Here is a 7273-nt window from a genome sequence, read left to right as displayed (position 1 = left end):
TTTATAGGGGATTATCTCCTGAGAACTCTAGCAGCAATAAAAGAAAGAAAGAAATTGATTTTAGAGCCATGTATTGAGATGATAACACCATTTTCTAAGTGTGTCATCCTGTTTTTATTTATAAAGTAGTCAAGCAAAGAAGTTGATAAAATTTTTCTCTTTCCTTCAAATTAAATTTATCTTTGGAGTGCCTGGGTGGCTCAGTTCGTTAAGTATCACACTCTTGATTTCGGCTCAGGTCATGATCTCAGGGACATGAGATTGAGCCCCGTGTAGGGCTCCACACTGGGTGTGGAGCCTGCTTAAGATTCTCTCTCTCCCTCTCTCTCTTAAAAAAAAAAATAATAATGTCAAGATTTGCTTTTTGAATTGTGGTAACAGAATGTTGCCAGTTCTCTGTATGGCCACGTCAGTGGTCTATTCCATTGCATTTAAAATTTTATTGTGTGCAGTCCCCCTTGGGCGGTGGCGGCGTAGCTCATAACCTCAGAGGTAGCTGCTCTAACAGCAACAGCGATTTTTAGTGATGGCGGCAGCTGCAGCAGGACCTGCAACAGCCCAGAAGTTTTTCCAGAGCTTCTCAGATGCTCTGAGCGAGGAGGACCCCCAGGCGGCGTTAGAGGAGCTAAGGCTTTGGAACAGAAACCAGATGATGCTCAATATTATTGTCAAAGAGCTTATTGTCACATTCTTCTTGGGAATTACTGTGATGCTATTGCTGATGCAAAGAAATCTCTTGAACTTAATCCAAATAATTCCACTGCTATGCAGAGAAAAGGATATGTGAATACTATGAAAAAAACTATGCCGCTGCTTTAGAAACTTTTATAGGAGGACAGAAATTAGATAATACAGATCCTGATTTCACTGTCTGGATTAAAAGGTGTCAAGAGGCCCAGAATGGATCACAATCTGAGGTGTGTGCATCCCAGAGGACTCATCAGTCAAAAATCAAGTATGACTGGTATCAAACAGAATCTCAAGTAATCATTACACTTATGATCAAGAATGTTCAGAAGAATAATGTAAATGTGGAATTTTCAGAAAAAGAGTTGTCTTCTCTGGAGACGATTACAATTTGCAACTGAGACTTCTTCATCCTATAATCCCAGAACAGAGCACATTTAAAGTACTTTCAACCAAGATTGAAATTAAAATGAAAAAGACAGAGGCTGTCAGATGGGAAAAGCTAGAGGGGCAAGGAGATGTGCCTAAACCAAAACAGTTCATAGCAGATGTAAAGAACTTATATCCATCATCATCTCATTATATAAGAAATTGGGATAAATTGGTTGGTGAGTTCAAAGAAGAAGAAAAAAATGAGAAGTTGGAGGGAGATGCAGCTTTAAACAAATTATTTCAGCAGATCTATTCAGATGGTTCTGATGAAGTGAAATGTGCTATGAACAAATCATTTATGGAGCCTGGTGGTACAGTTTTGAGTACCAACTGGTCTGATGTAGGTAAAAGGAAAGTTGAAATCAATCCTCCTGATCATATGGAATGGAAAAAGTACTAAATAAATTAATTTGCTATCAAAAAAATTTTATTGTGTGCAGGATTACTGGGAGCCTTTTAAGACACAGATTGCAGTGTCCCACCTCCAGAGTCTGAATTACTAAATCTGAGATGAAGCTTGAGAACTAACAAATTCCCAGGTGACATTTAATTATTTTATCTATTTGAGATCATTTCACATAGGTCATGAGAGGAGTCCCTCACTTGTGTTCTGCTGCTCTCTCGGTACTGAGTCCTTCTACCGTGCCATGAAAAGTTCCCTGAGTTCCTTTAGCTCTTTCTTCAATGCCCCTAAGACCATCTCTACTTACTAATCTATGTGGCTTGTACAGACTTAAGTGAAACCCATCTTTAAAAAGAATCCCTTTGTTCCACATACTTTCAATACACTTTCCTTTAGTTACTACCTTTTCTATTTCATCCCCCTTTTTAAACTCTTTGAACTATTCAGGTGTCCGTTTATTCATTGCCTCCAGTTTCTCACATCAGCTTATTCTCAACATATCTCTTTGGCTTCATATCTAATTATTCCACTAAAAGTTGCCAAGAATAATTTTTAAACAACTTTTAGTGCAATTCAACACTGTTTGATTTTTTAAAAAAATCCTCTTGAGATTTCTTTTTCTGATTTATTTTTTTATTTTTTTTGTTTTTATTATTTATTTATTTATTTTTTTAAATTTTATTCTTATGTTAATCCCCATACATTACATCATTAGTTTTAGATGAAGTGTTCCATGATTCATTGTTTGTGCACAACACCCAGTGCTCCATGCAGAATGTGCCCTCCTCAATACCCACCACCAGGCTAACCCATCCTCCCACCCCCCTCCCCTCTAGAACCCTCAGTTTGTTTTTCAGAGTCTATCATCTCTCATGGTTCGTCTACCCCTCCGATTTCCCCCGCTTCATTCTTCCCCTCCCGCTACCTTCTTCTTCTTCTTCTTCTTTTTTTTTTTTTTTTAACATATATTGCATTATTTGTTTCAGAGGTACAGATCTGAGATTCAACAGTCTTGCACAATTCACAGCGCTTACCAGAGCACACACCCTCCCCAGTGTCCATCACCCAGTCACCCCATCCCTCCCACCCCACCCCCCACTCCAACAACCCTCAGTTTGTTTCCTGTGATTAAGAATTCCTCATATCAGTGAGATCATATGATACATGTCCTTCTCTGTTTGACTTATTTCACTCAACATGATACCGTCCAGTTCCATCCACGTTGTTGCAAATGGCAAGATCTCATTCCTTTTGATGGCTGCATAATATTCCATTGTATATATATACCACCTCTTCTTTATCCATTCATCTGTCAATGGACATCTTGGCTCTTTCCACAGTTTGGCTATTGTGGACATTGCTGCTATAAACATCGGGGTGCACGTAGCCCTTCGGATCCCTACTTTTGTATCTTTGGGGTAAATACCCAGTAGTGCAATTGCTGGATCATATGGTAGCTCTATTTTCAACTTTTTGAGGAACGTCCATACTGTTTTCCAGAGTGGCTGCACCAGCTTGCATTCCCACCAACAGTGTAGGTGGGTTCCCCTTTCTCCCCATCCCCGCCAATATCTGTCGTTTCCTGACTTGTTAATTTTAGCCATTCTGACTGGTGTGAGGTGGTATCTCATTGAGGTTTTGATTTGGATTTCCGTGATGCTGAGCGATATTGAGCACTTTTTCATGTGTCTGTTGGCCATTTGGATGTCTTCTTTGGAAAAATGTCTGTTCATGTCTTCTGCCCATTTCTTTGATTGGATTCTTTGTTCTTTGGGTGTTGAGTTTGATCAGTTCCATCAAAATCCTAAAGGAGAACACAGGCAGCAACCTCTTTGACCTCAGCCGAAGCAACTTCTTCCTAGAAACATCGCCAAAGGCAAGGGAAGCAAGGGCAAAAATGAACTATTGGGACTTCATCAAGATAAAAAGCTTTTGCAAAGCAAAGGAAACAGTCAACAAAACCAAAAGACAACCGACAGAATGGGAGAAGATATTTGCAAATGACATATCAGATAAAGGGCTAGTATCCAAAATCTTTTTCTCATTTCTATACCACCATAATCACAGTGTTTTCCTCTACTTTGACAACTTCTTTTCAATCTGTTTTGCTTATTCGCCTTTCTTTGTATAGCAATCGAATGTTTGAAGTTCTGAATTCTCTAATTTCAATAATGTTCTTTTCTCACTCTATACCACCTTTAAATGAATTCATTCTCTCCAGCAATTTCCATTTTCAGCTATATTCAGACTATTTCCAAGTTTTTAACTCCAGCTCTGATTAATTTTTGAGTACCAGACCCACTGTTAAACTGCATATTAGGTACCCCAAGCCGAACGTACGTGAAGCAAAATGCGTAATATTCCCCTACAATGGTTTCCCATTCCAATATTCCCTATCATATTGAGGGGTGCCAACGTTTACCCAGTCACTCAGTCCAGAAACACCTACGTCATCCTTAACATCTCCTTTCCTTTCACCCAGCAATGTGCAATTAGTCACCAAGCTGTGTCAATTTTACCTTTCCTATCTTCCAATTCTCCACCCACCAGTGATCTCAGGCTAACTCCATTCACTGTTATTTCTCACTAAAACCATTGCCTTCTTCAATTTCATCTCCTCATTCCAGAAGGACTCATTATTGAACAATGCAATCTAATCATGGTACATTTTCTCTGCTTAAAACATGTTTGTCACTTTACATTTTCTTAAGAGAAAGCCCAGGATTTACAGCGTGACTCACAGGACTCTGTAATATCTGGTATTTTACCAGACTTGTTTACATTGTAAACATATTGACTACTTTTTAAAAAAATCAAATGATCTTTAAATCATAATTGTAATCAATGTTGAATGTGCTCTAAATATCATGCCGTATATGACTTGGAAAACATTTTTAATTAGCAAAACTTGAACAATAGAAATATATTTGCAAAACATCTAAAAAAGTGGAATATTAATTTGGTGCCACAAAAGTAGTTTTATATATTTTTAAAAGTATATGTACAATTAAACACATTCACGCACTCATACATATGTGACTTTAGAGAATGAATGATTTGATAATTTCAGATTACATATATATTAATCTTCTGTGGTTGAAATTTGTGATTCTATTAATTGTCAATTCTATAGAAATAATCAAATTTGTTTTACAGTGATGAATAACTATAGCTATTATTTTAAAAAGTTGCATATCTTAAGAATGTTGCTTGGTTATTTCTGAATCTTTCTATTCAACCCAACCACTCATAAATTGACAGTTTTGCTAACAAATTGATAGTTTGGTATATTTGACATACAATGTTCGCAGAGGAAACACTCATATTTTTCCCTTCCCAAATAAGAATCTTTAAGTTAAATTTATTTAAGTCTGATAGTGGTTCATATTTCATGCATGAACCTGTCAGAGGTCCTCATAGAAGAAGAAATGGTAATGACAGCAGTGCTTATGCAAATGTTCTGGCCCAAGAAATAAGAAATGTGTTCAGAAAATAGTTTAGAAACCTATCATCAAAGATTCTAGGTCATCAAAGTTAAGATTTAGCAAGTCATGCTTGCTATGCTCTCTTATGTATGCTTTTGGTCTCATGCAAGTAAAAAGTATTGTCCATGAACAGTATAATTTCTATATCTTGCCTGTTTAAAAATAAAATAAGTCAACTATATATTCAATTTCTTTTTATCTTTTTTGTTTCAGGCTCATTAAAAAATTTCATTGACATAAAATTCTCTTAATGCTTACCATTTATTTAAAGATTTTATTTATTTATTTATTTGAGATAGAGTGAGCGGGAAGGAGAGGCAGAAAGAATCTGAAGCAGGCTCCATGCTGAGCCCAGAGTGGGACCCAGGGCTCAATCTCACAACCACGAGATCATGACCTGATCAGAAACCAAGATGCATAAGTGACTGAGCCACCCAGGTGACCCCTCACCATTTTTAATTTTAAAATTACTTCATGCATCAGATGAGTCTGTCATATACATTGTATACTAACAGTGAATCTGACAATATTAGTCTTGAGAATACATATTTAAATAGTTGAGTTTATTGAACTTGAACTAATTGAACATAATAAAAGATAAAATAAAAATTATTGAGTTTATAATTAATATGCTTACTTCATCTCAGTTAATAACATTGTGGATTAGGTGCTTAGATCTTATGATAAGTAAGTTTCCAAATTTAAACATCACCTGCATATGATTTATTAACTTTATGTTTAAATGAATTTGCAGTAATGAACACAACAATATAGAAAGGCATAACTAGTCACTAGTAACAATGAAACAAAGGTTACTTTTTCATGTATAAGAATTTATACCTATAGTACTCAATGAACATGAATGACTGCATAATCACCAAAAATTTTGTCTGGGCATATTAAATAATAACCACATGTTGTATGTATTATTTCACAAAGGGAAATCTGAAAATATGGAGAGGTTAACAAAAAAGAAGAAATATGAATTTCTGTAACATTTGATTTCATAATTGTTGGGAAAATAATTCTGTGAGGGGAGAAATCACCTTTGAAGTTACAATTCTAATATTTACCTACAGACAAATGGAAGATGAGACAGATGCAAAACAGTATTAATGTGATCTGAAAAAGTCTCCTTTGAGATTTCTATTGTTCATACAATTTTGCCTATGGCAATGACACAGTTTATTTGATACACAGCATTAATATGCATGAATAAATAGACTGTATGAATATCAGAATAAAAAAGGCTACTGTGATAACATCCAAATATAATCCTTAGGCAAACATAAGATAATTAGTGTAAGGCAAACCATTTGAAAAGTAGATTCATCAAGAAGTAGCATCATATTTATGTAATTATTTTCCTTAAATCTTCAAGGAAATTTTATCTTGAAGATAAAAAAACAAGACAGAATTTAGGCTTTGTAAGTCAAAATATGCTTCTTTTTAATAAAATCTTATTTCAGAGTTTGAACTAACTTTTTTTTTTTACTTTATCTGGTTCTATTTAACTGTCAATTATTAATTAGAAATTACCTTGGTTCCCACCAATTATCTTTGAAAGACATTAATTATTTCTCAGGTTTCAACAGATTTTTGCCAGCCTTTATCTGATGAATTAGCACAATACATTTTAATTTTTAAAATAACATATGATTATTTCCTACTGCTTCCCATTCATAATACAAACTCAAATCTTCTTAACTTTTCTCAATTATTAACAAGGAAAGCCAATAAAGAATAAAGGAAAGAGGAAAATGAGGAACAAAAAAGAAGAAAAAAATTTTTTTAAAGCACAAAGAAAATAGGAGAAAAAAATTCATTGTTAATACATATTGCAGCTGATATCTTACAAGAATAAATATAGTGCAATGTTATATTACATCATGAAGACTTTTATTTATTTGCTTTGGCCATTTATACCTCTTCATTAATTATACATTTTTCCTGATTATGCAATTGAGTTACTGTGCATAAAGCTAACATCACTGTCTGTAGTTTTTAGGGAAGGAAATCTCTAACAAATAGTGTGGCAAAGTAACAAGAGAGATGGAAGGATTTCTACAGACCCAGGGTTTTGATCCTTGGGTTTGCCATGCCACAAAATGGATTTGAAAGCTCTGGTGCAAGTTTATACCAGCCCCAAATCAGGAGATTCACAAGAGACTGACATATAAACTACAAGTTCCATTTGTTGGTTACAAGGAGATTCACAAGAGACTGACATATAAACTACAAGTTCCATTTGTTGGTTACAAGGAGA

The 7273-nt window shown here is 35.1% G+C and overlaps 1 pseudogene; it reads left to right on the top strand.

Annotated features, from left to right (window-relative positions):
• The first annotated feature begins 526 nt into the window (after positions 1 to 526).
• LOC118017751 lies at positions 527 to 1519 on the top strand (annotated as a pseudogene).
• Positions 1520 to 7273: the final 5754 nt, after the last annotated feature.

The sequence above is a fragment of the Mirounga leonina genome, unplaced genomic scaffold, assembly GCF_011800145.1.
Source record: "Mirounga leonina isolate KUSES-001 unplaced genomic scaffold, KU_Mleo_1.0 Mir_106, whole genome shotgun sequence".
Taxonomy (NCBI): Eukaryota; Metazoa; Chordata; class Mammalia; order Carnivora; family Phocidae; genus Mirounga; species Mirounga leonina.
This window is presented reverse-complemented; position numbering and strand designations above follow the sequence as displayed.